The sequence below is a fragment of the Pyrgilauda ruficollis genome, unplaced genomic scaffold, assembly GCF_017590135.1.
Source record: "Pyrgilauda ruficollis isolate IOZ18807 unplaced genomic scaffold, ASM1759013v1 scaffold124, whole genome shotgun sequence".
Lineage (NCBI taxonomy): Eukaryota > Metazoa > Chordata > Aves > Passeriformes > Passeridae > Pyrgilauda > Pyrgilauda ruficollis.
Genome location: NW_024510766.1, coordinates 1,062,482 through 1,081,082, shown reverse-complemented (window position 1 = coordinate 1,081,082; position 18,601 = coordinate 1,062,482).

Genomic DNA, 18,601 nt, shown 5'->3' with positions numbered 1-18,601 from the left:
ACCATGTTCAGGTCGAATTAATTGTGAAAAGAAACTAAGGGAGCATTGTGGATTTTGCCTTGTATTAGGGCACTGTTACTCTGATATAAAAATGACTTTTTGTTTGTTTGTCTGTCTGGTTGTTTATTTATCTCATGCAGTAGTTGGAAGTAGTTAAAATAAAACATAAAAGCCCATGCTTATTCTGGAATAAGAGTGGTTACAGGGAGGAAGCAGTAATTCTGACATAACTACAGAGATTGACTGCAGCAGTGCAGTTGTACCTTGTAGCTAGGAGAGCATTTCTGTGGGGACAAGCACCAGTCACAGAGACACAATCTTAAAACATTGTTGACCTCATCTGTAGAAATAACTCTGTGTAGCCTCAGGCCAATGATTCTTTACTTTTAGTAAACAACTTGAGTCGACAAAAGGACAAAGTTTCATATTTGCATGAATGTGTTCTGGAATTAGCACAACTGATGTCCTGCAAAACAGGGAACCTCTGTGGTGGATGAATCAGGGCTGAGCATGGGTTGCTGTACTGGTGCTGCTGTATCCATGATTTGAGGAATGATGCACAGGATGTTCTTCAGGTCTTTTGCTCTATGGCAAGCAGAACAGAGGGGGAAAACAGAACAAAACACCTGCCCAGAGAGTTACACCTGAGGCTATGTCTAAGGAGGTCAGGCTCTCCATTCTGCTTCTCCCCAAAACCTTCCCTCAAACCTGTTTGTTTTATCTGTATTAAAAAAAAAAAAAAACAAAAAAAACCAAACCAAAACAGAAATAAACAAACAACTCCCCAACAGATCTTAGTCTTACTTTGCCTTTGGCTTCCTTGTGAGATTCAAATATTGCAGTTTAGAATAATCTAGCTGGGATCTACCAGCCTCATGTTCCCTACAAGGGGAGGTGCAAGGCAGGTCTTTGGTTGCACAGATTAATCTGTGTGTCTGTTCTGCTGCTCATGCTGTGCTGCCAGGGGAGAAGGAAGATGAGTTAGTGTGTCATAAGAGACCCTCCTCTCCTCTGAGTCTTGTTTGGCAGAGGGTCACCTATGCTAGTGGCATCTCAAGAAAATGCCAGATGGGCAACTTGACTCAGCAAGGATCAGCACTGGCTGATGGCTAAAGAGAACTGATGAGGGAGTGGCATGGTGACTTCCTAAGTGCCACTTCTAAAATGTGCAAAAAGAAAAATCTGCACTGCAGATTCCCCCTCTGTCCTTCTAATTGGTTAGTTTTTGCTTTGAAGTGTGCAGCAGTGGATATTCTCTTCATGTCATGGAAAGGAGCCGTGTCATTCCAGAGCCACAGAATGGTTGCAGCAGGAAGGGAGCTGAGAAGGTCATCTTGTACCAGCACTCTGCTCAAGCAGGGTCACCTGGAAGAGCTTTCCCAGGTATATGTCCAGACATCTTTTAAATATCTCCAAGGATGGAGATTCCACAACATCACTGGACAGCCTGTTACATTTTATGGAGAATATCTGAGAACATCCCTGTCTTCTGACAGCAGCTTAGTGCACAGATTGTTTTTACACCACCAGCCTCTGGTTGCTGTGCCCTGCTGGGCAGAAGGATGGCATTCTTCACATGGGCACGAACCAAGGGCAGCATCACTACCTGCTGCAGCAGCGCACTGCTACTCAGCTCTCCTCAAGTGAGCGTGCTCTCTAAAGCAAGTGTGGCATTCACATTCTCTGAAACAATCCCTTTGCCCAGGATTTTTCTCCTGCGAAGCTGAGAAGCCTCAGAAAAAGAAAAACAATTCTTATCTCATTTGCTTCTCCTGTGTTGTGCTCCTCTGGAATGTGTTTGGAGATTGTTCACCCACAGGTGATTGTTTCGTTGGTTTTGCTGTGAGTTGTTTTCACTCATTGGCCAACCAGTCCCAAGCTATGCTGGGACTCTGGAAAGAGTCACGACTTTCATTATTATCTTTTTAGCAAAAAAAGAAAGAGAAAAAAATTCTCTGCTTGTGCACTGAGCTGGCTGGAAGTGAGTACAAACAGCAGCACAGGACCAAGCCCTTGCTTATATTCCTGCCTCATTAGTAAGATTTAGCATCTCAGATTCATGACTGGTGAAGTGGCTCTGAAGTTCGGGTCATGTCTGGCCAGCAAGGACAACCAGCAGAAAGTTCTCATGCATGTTGAGCTATAAAGTCATCTTCTGTGGGTACAACACATTAGGAGATTGGAGTAGTGTTACAGGGACAATATTTGGAGGTTTTTTTGTTTAAACATAATTATCTCTTTAAAATATGAGAATGTGTCTTAGGGTATTTCATCAACTTGACTGCAAGAATTGATGAAAAGGGAAGACGTAATTAGAGAAGTTTTGCCAGATGTTTTTGAATTCTAAATTTTGAAAGTCCATGCATGATTGCCTGACAGAAATACCTTCAGGAACCCAGTAGTTTTACTTAGCTTGGCACAGGCTTGAAAACTTGCAGTGGTGGAAATAAAATTGAGATATGATTGCTTTTTAACAACATGTATATTTGCAAATTATTAGTATAAATAAAAAACACCCTTGGGTAGTTCTTAAATTTGGCAAATGAATCAAACCTTTACATGCATCATTTACAGAGATGAAAGCATGTGGTCCAGGATAAAAAGCAAGGAGAGAGTGGCATGATATTAAATGCTGAAACTTACACACTGACTTAGAAGCATGCTTCAGTAGGTTAAAGGGCAGCTTTGAGTCTCTTTCTGTAGGCTAAAATATATAAAGCCCTTCAAAAGAAAGAGCTGATGGGTAGAAATGGAAACTCCTAATTTATGTCAGTACACATTTTATAAAATGTGAAGAGTTTAGGTGAAGTATGCTCATTTTCAGGCAGCACAGAGAATTGTAACAGCTTTTAAATAGAGTGCAAGTTCTCTTTTTTCTTGGAAAAAAAAACATGGATGTGAAATTGAAAACTCCTTTCAGATGCCTGCTTGGCTGGCAGGGTGTCAAATTGTTTGGCTTGACTGTCTCTCACTGCCTTCACATTGTTTACAGACAACATCCTCAGCTCCAACTGACTGCATTTAAACATCAGCTAATTATGGGCCAGAGGATCTGGAAAAGGGAAACCAAGGGAAAAGGGAAATTTGGAAAAAAGAAACCATACTAAAGAGTCTCCACGTCTTAGGTCAGGAATAAACCTTGCTGCAGGCAAATCACAAAGTGCTGTCCTAAGCAAAAGGTGTGGGATGAGAGAGAGAGAAAGAAGGTAGAAAGAAACCAAAAATGTTTTCAGACAAGTGCTTTCTGGCATCTGATTATAACTGGGAAAGTGTGTGACTCCCAGCTTTGCCTCAGGTTGTGTACTCTGGTTTGAAAGGTCTTCTAGCCAGAGCACATTTGCCAAACTCAGGGAGGAGGGGGCACTTCCCACAAGGCGTGCATCAAAGCTGCATTGCCAGCACGGATCTCAGCTGGATTCTTAACTTTGGTATCCCTGGGAGAGGTTCTTGATTTAGGTATCAGAGTGGTTTAGACCAAGTGTTGCTGAAGTGTGTGCCTGTGCTAGCCCAGGTTTGCCTGCAGTGTGTCCTGGAACTCGTGTGCCAAATCACTCGAGGCCGTGAGCCCTGCAGTGCCTTTGCCATGGTGTCCTTGGGGCACAGGCAAGTTCTCCTGCAGCTGGACCAGCTGCCTGGAAAGGACTCCTAAAGCCTCCCAGCCCAACATTCTGTGAGACAGGACACAGGTGACTGACATCCAAAGTGTATTTGTGTGGATTTGGAGGGGAGGGGCTCACATCCATGCTGGAGAGTGTGATGGAGCATGGAAGCTCATGGGAGGGCATTGGCCACTTACAGGTTTAGAGTTATTGGATCAAATTTGGGGGTTGGATAAGACAATCTCCAGAGGTCCCTTCCAACTGTAACCATTCTGTGATTCTGTGAAATTTGACAATGCAGCCTCCAGAGAGGAGGCTAACCCAGGTGGAGGCTTGGTTTTGGTGTTAGCCAAAGAGTTCTTGATATTGCTGAATTTTTAAAATATATAATGCTTTCTCTTATTTATAGCCTTCTCTTTGTTTTGGTTATATACCTTTTCTTGTCAAATGCAGTTGAAATAAATAACGTGATATGGAAGGTAACTGAGAGTCTGTCAGGCTTTTATCCTCTGTTATCTGTGTGATGTAGGGTTTTGCACATACGAAGGTGATTAGTGACCAAGTGACATGGATTTTAATGCCTTATGCAATAAATTCACTCAGCTTTGCACAGATTCATGTGAGATTCTCTAATTTTTTTGGGGGGAAAAAAGAAAGAACTCAACCCATTAAAAATTTATGTCCAGTAGTTGATCTGCTTAAAAAAAAATTACATGGATGCAAAACAGAAGAGCTGGATACTGTTCTGAGTAAGGGAATTTTCTCTGGGAGCCTTGTCTACCAGTTGTGCTTATCTGTTCTCAGGAATTACAATGTGGTTAGTTTACAGTCTATTATGCAAAGTTGCATGCAATGTGTTGATGATATTGGTAATCTAGTAACTATGTTCTGCACTAATTAGTAAAACTGAATATGATCTTGCTCATCTTGGATTACTTTCAATGCTGCTGCATATTTTTTCAGTGTTTTAGCTCTTCTCATTAAAGCATGTATGCACAAGTCAACATCCCTTGTGAACCTTGGAAAGAAACTCAAAGCCCCCAGCATTTTATTGTGCCTGTCATATGAAGCAAGAAAATAATCTGGTGGATTGATAAAGAGATTATTGTGGCAGGACATCTTCTGTGGGTTAGGGAATAGAACTGACTAGAATCCTTTTCCATCACCTGTCTTAAATGTAGGGTAAAGTACAATGCTCTGTATTGGGAATGTAGCTGAGAGAAGTTTGGGCACAGTAAATCTAATTATACCCTCACATTTAAATGTTTTGTGTAGAGGTAGGTGAAATTGAAGGTTACACACTGTGAAATCCCTGTCATGTTTATTCCCAGTGCTATAATTTGCAGCAATTTAAAAAAAATTAAGCATACTTGCCTTCTGTGAAGTCATTGAACAGGAAAGGTTTAGTACCACAGTAAGAAAAAGCAGCTATTTGGAAATGGTCTTACCTAAATATTAGATATGCAAATGTGTGTCAAGTATGTATTGTGCTGAGTTCTCTCAAAACTACTGTGAGATGCAGATGTGTTAGCACTTAAACATCTTTTGGGAAATGGATGGATGCTTCACTGAAAGACCTAAGAAGTGACTTGTTGCTTGTTCCCACAGCTTGGGTATTAATCTAGACTCCCCAGACTTTTACAAAGTACACAGGACAATCTAATGTAAGGATTGAACAGCCCTCTGGGAGGAACTCCAGAAGCTGAGAGAAGGCCTTGAATTGATGTTTGAGATTAACAAACCCAACTGGATCACACAGGGGCCTTGAAATACTTAAAATATCTGATGCCACACCTTCATGTGGTACATTCTGTACTCCAGTACACCAGCAGAGCCTTTGGGACCTGAGTGTGTGATGATGTACATGGGAAACCCACACCAGCTTGGCTGGTTCTGAGCCAGTTATCAGCACCCAGGTAGAGACTTGGAGGTGATATTCACTAATTCTCTAACAGTTTTGCCTTCAGAGATCAGGAGCACTTAAAAAATTTAAATGTAACATTCAAATTTAGTGGAGAGTAATAGAGAAAAAGAAAATCTGTGGAACAGCTAAGAGACCCACCAGGAAAAGGAAATAATGAGCAGAGCAGGGCCACAGAGTAGCTGTGTCACTGAGCCCTGAGCAAGGCTGTCCAGAGGGAACTTCACTGAGGGAAGGCTGGGACAGCTCCTACTGAAATCTGGGGCAGTTTTTCGGACAGTTCAGTAATTCCTTTCCCCCCCCAGTACTGGTACACCTCAGTCATGTTTCACACTTGCTGGAGAGAAAAGCAAGCAGCTTGGTTGGAGCTAGCTGATGCTGTTTTCACAACAATATTCTCATTGATCTTTCATGGTACAAAAAATAAGAGTGGGACTGTACTCAGCAGGCTCAACCACTGCCCTGAAAATAACAGGATTTAGCTGTTGCCTGGGGCATGAGGGCTTAGGTTAGTTCACCAGCTGGAATGCTTGGCATCCTCATCTGAAAAGCTCTCAGCTCACCCTCCAGTGGTGCCCAGTTGGTGCTGGTACCCTCAGGGGGCTGGCTGAGGTGCAGTTTACCCTTCCTCCTGCTCTCTGTGACCCAGGGATGGCCAAGGCAGTCTCCATGCACATCTTCTTGGTCCCACAGTGTCTTTTCCATGACTGGAACAGTGCTGAGAGGATCTATGTTCTGTAGAAACCTTTGGCATCATCTCTTTGTCCTCCTGCACTGGCTGCTACTCATTAAGCCCTGCAGAGCACTTTAAATTTGTAATGGATATTTTCCCCTCTTTCACTTGACAAATATTTCTACCCTACTGCAAAACAGGACTGTCTTGTGTTTGCCAATGGGGTTCTCCAAAGTGGGTAAGCATCGTGCTTTTATCCATTTTCAAAGTGAGTGAATAGACCCAATTCTGGCAGATTCTAAATATCCAGAAGTGATTTTTCCATATGATAATTGTTCCTGAATTTTGGGCTTCTTTTGGTCTTCTGGTCTTCCTCCCCCTCCCCCCTTCATACAAATATATCTGTTCCTGTAAAAGTGTCATCAGATCCAGGGTGGGGTAAAGCAAAAGGAAGAGCTCCACCCAAGCTTAGTGGTTAGGACACTCATCTGAGATGTGGGAGATCCAGATTCAAGTCAGTGTTTTCCTGGTTCAAAGTAGGGACTTGAACCTGCTGACTATGGAGTTGAGGATTCAGGGCTTGGTCTCCAGCATATTTGAGAGCTTTTAGTTTTATTTTGTGTTGTGTTGAAGACAAATATCAAACACTGACATTATTTTGCTGGAAATGGAGTATCTCTTTTCATGCCAGCCGTAATTCCCTACAGGCAAACTCAACCAGGGCTCTGAGAAGCAGACTTTGCCATGGCTTTGGACATGACCTTTTGGAGGCAGAGCCACAACTGAGTGTCCTTTGGGCCCTGTGGATGGGTGTGCAGCAGCTGGTCCAAGTCTGCTCCACATGGGCATCCACCTAATGCCAAACATTCAAGGACCAGAGGCTGCCACCAGAGCACTTCACGTGTGCATAAATGCATAAGAACTAGGGGAGTTTTTCTACAAATAATCTTAATATACTATTTCTTGTGTCTTCCTGCTTGTCATCTTTCACTGCATTCACTGCATTCACAGAATTCACAGAATTCACAGAATCACTGGGTTGGAAGAGACCTTCAAGACCATCGAGTCCAACCCAGCCCCAACACCCCAACTAAACCCTGGCACCCAGTGCCACATCCAGGCTTTGTTAAACACACCCAGGGATGGGGACTGCACCACCTCCCCGGGCAGCCATTCCAACCATTGCATTGGTTCCATTCATAGGGATTTAGACTATCTGCTGCATGTTGGGACACACTTAGAAAAGCTACACATTTAAGTAGCTTTGCTTGAAGCTTTCAGTCCAGCCAACAAATCAAGGAAGGAGCTGATTGAGAGCTTAGCTGAACATGGAAAGTAAAAGTGAGCTCATTGAACAAATACTGCCACTTCTGTGAAAATCTGATTAAGTGTTTAATGTCTGACAATATGGTTTGCTCTTTAAAACAATAATTGGGGTTCATTCTGTTGTATCTCCACATTTTGGTATATTCAGCTGACCTATCATCACTGACAGACAAGCTTTCTCCCAACAAGTGACTACTGATTTTTTTCTCAATGAAGGAAAATTCTACTTTGCCTTTACTGAAAAACAAACTTGCATGAGTGTTAATTACACCTGGAGTATTTTCCGAGGAAAAAGTTTCTGGTTTGGAACTAAGCTGGATTTTGTTGAACTAACACTCCACAGTTTAATGCACGTATTTTTGCTACTTGGCTAGTATTTAGTAAGAGAAACTGTTTTGGTTTCTGAAAAACTATAAGGGATTCCAGGTAAAGGGAAATTATAATGTGATGAGAGACACCGAGAAAGAACATTTATGTTTATAAAGCTGAGCTATAGAAATGGAGTGACTACTTACGTAATAGATCAGACTCAGCTGGGGAATGGTAATTTGTGCCTATTTATCTTGAAGATCTATCACTTTTAATGAAGGATAATAGCACTCACAACAGCCACATACATGCCTGGAAAAAGCCATGTGTGTAGGTGCAAAAATTTGCCTTGCCTCAGGCACATACACTTGAAAAATTGAATGCTGTGGTTATAGGTTGGTTTTGGCAGAATCCAGAAGAAAAAAACCCACACCACACAACTCTAGTATCTCGCCAGTTGTAATGCTGTGACTCTTTAACCCTTTGATTTATTTTTTCCTAAATCTTTATTGCACACACCACAGTAATTTTGTCGGAGTTACATGCTGGAATTACCACAAATTTGAACAACTAAAACCATCTCCTGGTACAAGTTTGGTTTTGTGCTGCTAAAATTGAGACTATGCTTGTGCCAGAAACTGTTTATGATTTACACTATTGGAGGTAGCACCTGAAAGTGCACTGTGCTGGGGCTGGGCAGAGGCTGTGCAAAACGTTTGTGTAGGATGTGAGTGTGGCTGGAGAGCTTTGCTGTCCTTCTTGCTGACAGAGCTGGCACTGAGCCTCATGGTGGCTGCAGGTGACAGCCCTGAGAAAAGAAAAGGAGACACAGACATGTGTCAGCAGCAACCAGCCTGGGGAGAAACACCTCACACTGTGGCTCTGATACCTCAGGTTTAGCTTTTATATTGTTCAGATTCTGAGCTGCTTTAGTGTATGGGTCTGGGCTTTATATGAGGTGATGGTGAGCTCTCTGCACAGAGCAGGGAGACAAAAAATCCCTGCTCTAGCTGGGGACCAAGGAGAAATGATTCAAATCTCAGGCCCAAGAGCATAAACACTGTGGGCTGGAGAGAGAAAAACAAGAAGGATGGAACTTTATGGGTTAAAGCTGGAACTGGACAATGAACTCCAATGTGCAAATGGAGCAGAACTGATCAAAATGTGAGACCCCGTGAGTGGTCGTGCATTTTGGGACCATTTTGGGTTGTGCTGCCCAAGATGAGATGCCATTGAGACCTCTTAATAAATCCCTGCTTTAGTCTTTAGCTCTGTCTAGTCTCTGTTCTTGGTCAGCCCTTCACAAGGCATCAGTTCCACAGCAGCACCTCAGCACTGTAAGATCACTGCAGCTCTGGGCACATGTGAGGCTGCTCAGCCCCTCCATCAGCAGCAGAGTGCACAGGAGTGCCCCTTCCTGATGAGAGGCTGAGAGATTAATAGAGAGAGAAGATTTATGGGGAGCAGGAGGTTATAACTTTCCTGCAAAATGTCCTGCAGGTTGATTGTGGAAACCTCTACCAGCTAGGTTTTACAAAGCTAGGTAACTTTCTTCATCACAGCTTTTTGTGGAAAGGAGACAGGGAGAGCTGACTGCTCTGTACATGTAACCTCCATAGCCTTTATCTTGCAAAGAGAATGTTTCTGATTCTTTACTGGCTTCAATGGCAGCCAAGTCATTGCAGATCTCCTTGTAGGACTGGGGTCCTCATTGATCCTGGTGAGCAGCTACCCAAAATAACTGTTGTTACTGAATTTGGGTTTTTAGCAAGATGGTGTTCCAGCATAGCATCACTAGGGATCACACCCAGTTGCTGACAGTTTTGTTGCTGATTTTAACTGAAATATGTCTCATCTCGCTTTTCTACGTTGACTATCTGTTACTGATTAATTCACAATTCAGAGCAGAGAGGCCTCTCCTGTGGTGCACAAGGCGCTGTGAGTGTCCCTCCTGCAGCAGACCTGTCTCACTCCCTGCAGTGACCCAGTGACCCACGTCAGGGGTGGCTACTGGGTCACTGCAGGACACAGCATGGACACAGCATGTGGCTCTGCACATCAGTGACTGCTGCCCCTGACCTCCGAGGTGGCAGCATGGCCATGGCACTGTGCTGGGCTGCTGGTGGCACCCCAGAGGGAGGGCACTTGTGAGATTCTGTCCTGTCCCACTTCAGTCTCCACAGTCACATCACATGCCACACAAGTCCTGCTGCTGTGGGCCAGAAGGTGTTTAGGTGCTTAGGGTTTGTTTGCCTTGTGTGTGCCAGTTGTCTGTCATGGAGATTTCCTCTGGCTGTAACTACATTGATGCACTAACATCTGCAAAAGCCTTCTCTTCTTTCACAAAAGCTTTTTCTTTTTTCACAGCTATCTTCTACAGCTACCTGAAAAGCAAGTGGTTTTTGTGCCTCCTAAACACAAAAGGCTTCTAAAATGCCTGATCAAGACTGGGTGTTTTAGCAGCAGGAATTGAGGAGGAGGCTCTTGTGAGCACATCTGTGGCAAGAGGAGAATGTCCCCAGCTGGACTATTTCACATCTGATACCCTGCAGTGAGGGTTTCCCGTGACCAAATCTCCATCCCTGCACAGAGGAGAGGCACAGGTACTTGATGGGAGATGTAGCCTAGCCAGGACATTTGAGACATGTTTAAGCAGTTTCCAGATTTCCAGATTAACTTTCTTATTTTCAGTTGAACATACCTTGCTTTTCAACCTTTTTGGTTTTGTCCCAGTTATTGAACTTTTCTGGGGAAACACCAAATAGAGAAATCATACTTGTTCCTAATGTACCTTTTTCAGGACAAAAAATCCAGCCATTTTATGAGGATTGCTTCTTATTGCTTCCATTAGAGGCATTTCTGAAAACATCTGCATTTTTCCATTTAGTAAGAGCAGCTCATCTGATAATCAGTCCAAAATATTGCCTCTGAGAGTGAGAGGTAAAGGATTGCTGTATTCTTGATTTTATTTTTTTTTATTTGTATTTTTTAAAATCTCTATTTAGGACAGCCAATAATTTTTGCAGAGCAATATGTGAAGAAAACACATTTGTTAGTATGTGGTTTTAGAGGGAAAAATTTCTTTTGTGTATGCAGCTTCCACAAGCTAGAGCAGTAGATGGCTTTTTTACTCAAGAGCCTCTGTAAGTACATTGAATTTAAGGTGTTGGTTTTGCAAGATGGTTAATTATTTTTATTTAAAAATACATAAACAGTTTAGCTGAGTTATTTAAAATCCATTTGGTTTCATTATAATAGATATTTAGTTGCTTGCCATTAACAGTGTATTTCTCAAAATAATTTTCTGCTTTCTGTCATTGCTAGCTGCCTTTGTTTCTGTCCAAATATGAAACATTTTAAAATTACATTTAAATAGTTTAAAATTAGACTATATGAGTATAGTTTGGAAAATATGTTAGACTTAGTCTAATGAGTCAGGCCTACTTTCTAGATGCATTTGATACATTTTAATATTTTATCTGGGTGTTAATAACTCAATGAAGTAAATAAAATGAGAATGAAAACAAAAAAAAATGCTCTGGTGAAGTAGGAAAAAATAAGAACAGGAATAAATAAGTAAGGAAAGAATAAGTATAGGAACGAATAGGAGCTGATTCTGCATTATTTTTTTCCCTAAATTCTTTTTTATTTTGAAAAGATTTTTCTAGACAAAGCTTTACCTAGGTAACATTCCCCTTTCAAGTTAAAGCAACATAAATTTATTCAATATGCCTTCAACTCAAAGTGGAGATTTCCATTCCTTAACACACACCAAGGAGCTGTGCTCATGCATTCAGGACTGTTTACAAAAATGGGCTAATAAGAGAAAATAGCTTTATCATCGTGGTTTTCCTTGTGGTCAGCATCAGCACAGGAGAAGGAAGGGTATGGAGGAAGGGCAGTCACATTTCAACAAAGACAGCTGAGCAAATCCTGCTGTTCGGTGGGTGTAAGGCCAGAGCCAACTGCCAGCTTCAAATGAGTGGATGCAGAATCACTCTGCTGCACCCAGAGAAGAGGATCTGCTGCTGCATCAACAGAATTATTCCAGGGAAGTAGGAAAAAATCCAACGTACTGTTTCTGGTTGCATGTTTAATTTGCTCTTGTAAGAGACAATCTTGGGGGTAAATTTTCCCAAGCAAGTCTCTTTAAGCCCTCTGCAGTAAGATTTACACCTCTGTAGTTGATCCAAGGTTTGTGTTCCAACTGCCAAGCCCTGAGAAACCTCTTCATTATTTTCCACCATGGATTTCTGCACCAGTTTGCCATTACTTGAGCTAAGTACCAGATGCATATTCCTTTGTTAACCTAAATCACAATAAATATATGGAGAGCAATGACCTAGAATCACACAACTGTTTCTCTGGTCCCTCCTCACAGAATCTGTGGGTAAAAAAATGAGGAACTTAATATAAGAGTTGGGAATGAGACAATTCTGTGGCCCTTGACAGATGAACTGTACAGGGTCCCATGCATTTCTAGCAAAGGGCACCACAGAAACCCTGTCTGAAACACAGTCCTGCAGAGAGCTGGAGTCACCCCTGCCAGCCAAAAAGTCTGGTGGTTCCAGTGATGCTGACATGACAGGCACTGGGGGAACTGAGGCCCTTTGCAGGCTCCTGTTTGGATGAGTTTGTGCACGAGTGATGGGCTTGTACCATCAGTACAGGAGTATTGATACACGTGAAATGCCTGCTGTTGCAAAACATTAAATTGCATTAAATTGCATTATACTAGGTCTCTTGGATTAATAATTTGCAATATTCTTTTGCCCAAAGGGCCCTGTCTTGAGGTCTTTTACCTAGCTTAGATTCCCAGTGACACTGAAATAAGAGTTGAGGCAACTGTGTTTGGAAACTTTACAAAGAAAACATATGTATCCACTTTGCTCAACATGGGTGTCTGAAGAAATGTTAAAAGGTGTCCAAGATGCAAATGTTTGTTTATGAAACATCGTAGAGAATTTCACAATGGCATATAGGAGCAACCTAATTTTCCATTTGAACCCTTGTACATCAGATATGAGCCCCGTGGATATCCACTCAGCACCTGTCCTCATTCCCACTGCCTGCGGTTCCGTGAGGTGAGCGTGGCAGCAGAGTTTCTGAGCCTGCAGCACCACGACTGCCCCGCGCTAACCCAGGTGTGCTCCTCCTGACAGAGGTGTCCAGCTGGCTCTGCGGCCCCAGCTCTGCTGGTGGAGCGTGTGGAGAGCTCAGGGCAGCCGATGCCTTGGGTTGATTGTTACGGGAGTGGGTTCCAGATCCAGCTCCCCGTGCAGTCACACAGGGATTAGGACTTGCACAAGGTAACACGATCAGACCTACTCCTTGCAGCAGCACCCCTCACTTAGTGCACCTTGAAGCTCCATGGTGCTGTTTTGGTTTTTTTTCACTGAATCACAGAACTTTCCCCACAAGGATCATCGAGTCCAGCTCTTGAGGGAACGAACCACACAGGGATGCAACCCACAAACCTTGGCATTATTAACACTGTGCTCTAACCAACAGAACTAATCTCAGGGTCAATGTTGGCTCAATGTTAGTGCAGGTAACCCTTCAGTACAAAGTGTGAAACTGGATCCTTGCACTGTGAATGTGTGCAGGCTTCCCAAGGCACCATGAGGTGGATTTCACACTAATGATAAGATCTTCACCAGCGTGATTTACTACAAAGTGTCCAAAGATGCCTTTCTCACTCCACCCTCTTTCCCCTGCTGCTGCAGCCCAGGATAATTACCAAAGGCTGGGAAGCAGCTGTCTGCAAACTTCATAGAAATTCTCCTAATTCTTTGGCATATTGTAGGAGAACTTCTTCTTGGTTTCTGTCAGTTCTTTTTTAGAATGTGAATCATATTGCAAAACTATGATACAGCACTAAGCATGCATTGCAGAGTTTCCGGGATCATGTCTAGCTGCAAACTTTCACTTCATGCCAATGCACTGCACACTAATGGGTGAGCTTTCTAAACTCAATGTTCTGGAAGCATGGAGGTATTTTGAAATAAACCCGAAGTGGATAAAAATAATCATCTAGTGTTTTACTCCCAGTTAACCTTTTGATGAGAAAAAGTATAGAGTCTGGCAGTATAACTGAAAGTCCAGGTGGTCTCAGTGGTGCTATTCATGGAATAGCCCCTCTTCTGTCAATGAATCAGAATCTGCAGCTGATTAAATAATTTCTAAATTCAACATCAATGAGCAGGGAATATGCAGAGAGCAGCCATAATTACCACACAGTCACAGACCAGGGTAAGTGGACATTTTTTGGTAGTGCACTTCATAATTCACTAACCTTAGCTAAAGTCCTAAAGTCCTAAAGTTGTGGATGCAGCTGAGACAGGAGTTGATATATTCTATAGGTCACCTCACCTTTTTTAGCATTTTTAGCTTTAGTCAGAGAAATAGTCTCTTTCCCTGTACCTTCCCCTCTTTCTGGCTCAGTCACTCTGTAGTGATTCAGTGCAAATTTGAACAGTGTCTCCCAAAAAAGCTGAGAAAGCCTTTCCTCCAGTATCAGTGGGGTAGTAGGTATGTCTCTCAATTACAGAAGGGAATTCAACTTATTTCCCTTCCACACTGTCCTTCTGAATTTTTGCCTCTGAGCTGTTATTGAAGGGGGGCTGAAGCCAATGGTCTCATAAGAAGATGACCATGTTCTGTGAGGAGACCCCTCTGCAGGAAGCACTGAGGGTCCTTATTTGCTTGAACAGTGTAAGGAAGATGGAGGCAGCTCCTACAAGTCTGCTGCACAGATCTAGGGCTTACCTGTGCCCGGATCAGGCACACTAGTGTGGGGAATTCAGACCAAAAGCAGCTGGGACTTTTTGTCCTCAGGCAGCGAGTTCTGTCAAACATATTGTTAGAGTAAGTTTTGTTGAATCAAACAGAGAATTTCCTGATTGTATTAAAATTAACACAATAAAAACATTAAATTCAGTCCTGATTGACTCCTAATTGGAAAGATTCACCAGGAAATTACTGTGCTATTATATATCTCAGCTAGTGGCAAAAACTGTGTGGACATCTGAGAAACTGGTGCAAATAGTGAAATTCGAGTTCTAGATCTCATGGTAGGCAGAAGGCTAAGCTCTCTCCTTTCTGACCTGATTGATATTTGCTAATGGTGGTTTAAACACTTGGTGGTGTTTCAGTATCATTTGAAAATTCATTTGTATTTTTAAAGCTCCTACATAAGATGTCAAAGATTCTCTTCTCAGGACATTGTGCTGTGTTGCTGACTTGAGCAGGAGCAGATTGAGCAGATTTGAAGGAGCAGCTCCTGAACTGGCATGTTGAGTGCAGGTGGATGTTGGATCCTGGTGTTCCTTTACATTACCAATGTTTGCCTTTGGTGACATCCAGTAAACTGGGGGCTGGAGTGGGAACCCCTAAGAAAGGGTTTTCTTGGGAGCAGTTTGGTTCTTTTGGATTCCAGTGTAGTCTGAAAATGTTAGAAGCTGAGCTGATCCTCTTGCTCTGGGACAGCTCAAGGGTTTGGGGTTTTTTTGATAAACTGGTAGTAGGAGGTAAAGATGAAAAAATAATTACAAGGAACATGGTGAGAAATCAGTTCTGTAAAGGTGGCTGAGTCTCCAATTTTCTCCATCAGTTTGCTGCCCTTGCTATTTGTGTAATTCATTGCAAAATCTTTCTGACAAGTCTTTTGTTTGGTGGGGAGGACAGAATTATGAAAGTGCTTTGTTGAGCTCCTAATTCCCCTAGCTGTCCTGGTGTTGACACCTAATGTACCAGAGCAGCATGACAGTTCAGATCAGCATTCACCAGCAGATAATATCAGTAAAGATTTTATTTCCTATGCTAATCAAATGTGGTATCACTGATATCTGATGACAATTTCTGTCTTTTTAACAATTTTCCCTCTGTGGAAATCCTTGAACACTCAGCTATAATTGCATTCCTGGAATCATTTATTCACTGCACAGAGATGCAATAAGATGTTGGCTCCACTTAAGCCAAGACTGAATTGTGCCTCAAGGACTCAGGCAGCCAGCTGCTGAATCTTTATCAAACTGACACACACAGCCCTCATCCCTGACAGGGAGATTGAACACCCCTCACAGGAGCATGATCTTCATTCAGCCTCTCAAGCACCACGATGTGAACGGGAGCACACATTGACTTGCTGGCTGGCACAGAGGGAGAGGTGCCTGCAGCCCATCACCTCTGCCCTCACCAGCTGGGCAGAGACGCCGTGCTGCAGGTTCCAGGGAGCACGGGGATGTATTTGGACAGCTGCAGAACACGAAGAAGGGGAAGAAAAAGGGCTGTCTCTGGGCAATCATGTCCTGATTTATAAGAGAACTATATTTATGTTAGTCGTAACCACATTATTCAATATAATTGGGGTCAAGAATTGAATGAGTCGAAAAGAATGCAAAAAATAGTTTCAAAATTCCTATTATAAATAAAGACCTGGTTTAGAGGTTTTGTGAGAACTCCAGAAGCTGAAAGGGTAGTAAACCCCCAGTGTTTTCCAAAAGACAATGCCAGAAAAACCACATGAAAATTCCTCTCAGTGGAGACTGACTGCCTTAGTTTTTTGGGTTTTTTGGGGTTTTTTTTTGGTGCTTGTTGGTCTCTCATGCTGCCCTCACTGCCCATTTCTTTTCACACTATTTCTGTGCAAGCTGACTGGTTCATCACTGGTAATTCTAATAGCAGTCAAGAGCAGGGACTTGCTGTGTGTAGCTGCCAGGAGGCAGTTTCCATCCCCTCAGCATGCACCAAGGTATCAGCAGCTGTCAGTCAAACACAGCCATGGCAGCTCCCTCCAGACTTATGTTTTGTTAGACTTCCAACTGGGAAATGTATGTATTTTCCCCTGGCTGCATTTTGGATGGCTGGCCACTGGGCTGAGGCCAATGTACATTTTTGTGCTACCCTAGAGCAACATTTGTTTGAAGAATTCCTAGTATTTGTCTAATTTTTTTGCATCTTGCTTCTTTGCTTATGCTCTGCCTGGTAGGATGATACCAAGCCCATAGTGGAAGCTGTGCCTTGGCATACCTTTTAAAACATGAATTTTACCAGGTTTAGCTCTGTCTAAAGGGATGCCACTTCCATCAATGAGAGCTCTCCTGACTATTGCTTCTCTTCATAGTTTTCAGGCAAATGTGAAGCTTCTCCCCTTTCCCAAAGCTTCTCTTTCTACCTACTCCTGCCTTCTTCTTCCATGACACTCTGGAGAAATGCTGACAAATAGTTCTCTGCAATCAACTTTTTAAGGCTGTGTTGCCATAACTAAAGAAATTTTCTTCATTTTGACAGAAAACCCCACCAGAATGTGGCTTGTAAGCTTTAGTAATGCAGCTAACATTTTACAGTTAACCTTTGCTCTTCAGTTAAAGCTGTTATCTCAGGCCTAAGCCAAGGGTCATAGATAAAACCTCCCTGGTTTTTTCCACCTCTTAAGCTGAGTTGCATCAGTGAACCATTAACTTAGCAGATTATTTACTGTTACCTTTATGGAAGAAATGCACACTGTACTTTTTCTGATCTATGTATGGCCCCAGTTCTATAGGTTCCTCACTGAACCTATGGCCTTCAACCATAGAAAAGTAAAGAGGCAACCAAAATTTGCCTGAACAGTAGTCAGAAGAGAGAAATTCACATACTTTCATCCTCATATCTTTTCTATTTAACATGCACCTCTGATGTTCCTGATTTGCACTGGCAAAAAACTAATTACAGCAACTTTAGACTCAGATAAGTCAAAGTTAGCCTCAAGTCAAACTGTAAAGGATCTGAGCTGCGCCTGGATCCTACAGGGAGCTGCAGCCAATTAATTATAGCTCCCTGATCTGAGGCAGGTTACAAGCTGGCCCCAGCCCTGATTAGAGCAATATTAGAGAAGGGATCACCCTGCCTTGAGCAGGTGCCAGTGGCCACTGTGGCCTGTCAAAACGTGGCCACCCCTCCGTGCCCTGTGTGCCCTTGCGGGGCTGCAGGAACCTTGCACCAGCTCTGTGGCAGGGTAAAATAGCCAGGCTGAAAATGAGCTCTTCCAAGGGGGCAGTGAAAGTGAAAACAATGAAAGTCCCCAAAAATCTCCATGAAAGTGGAGAGGCCATGGGCTGACTAAATCATCCTCCCATTGGGCAGCTCAACAGGAAGAGATAACACAGCAGGAGACATCTGCCAGCAGTAACCCCTTTTCTGCTCCTTCACTAGCAAATAGAGCCTTCCTGGCATGAGGATTTTCCACTTCCTCCCAGTTTCACCAGCCTATCTTTGAGTGTCAGATTTTACAGCAATTTTTGGGGGGTGGACTTCCCTATTTCTTCTCCTGCACACTCCTCTTTGCTGTTGCCAAATGTCATCTCCCTTCCCAACACGTTGGATCTCCCCAAAGCAAAGGGAGTGGAGTGTGAGGAAACAAAGGGATTTGTCTGATTCAAAGTTTCATTTGGTCTTTCAATCAATTGAGAAATAAATGTGATGTCCCCCTCCACTCCCTATTGACTGGGCCTGTGCATGTAGGTCAGGCATCTGGAACTGGATTTTCCAATGGTTGGGAAAGAGCTTAATCCTTAAGAGGAGATTTGCAAGGAGGTGTGGAATAAAAGGGATAGGTTCCCAAAGCCCTTACAATGGGAGCCAGAGAGAGGTGATTCACTCAGCTCTGCCACAGCCTTTTACAGATGCCCTTTAGAGGAGGCCAGAGCTCCTAGGGAAGTGTGCTACGAGCCAGCTTTGGCTGCTCTTTATGATGTTTACATTGACTTCAGCTCACTTCTTGACAAAGCAGAG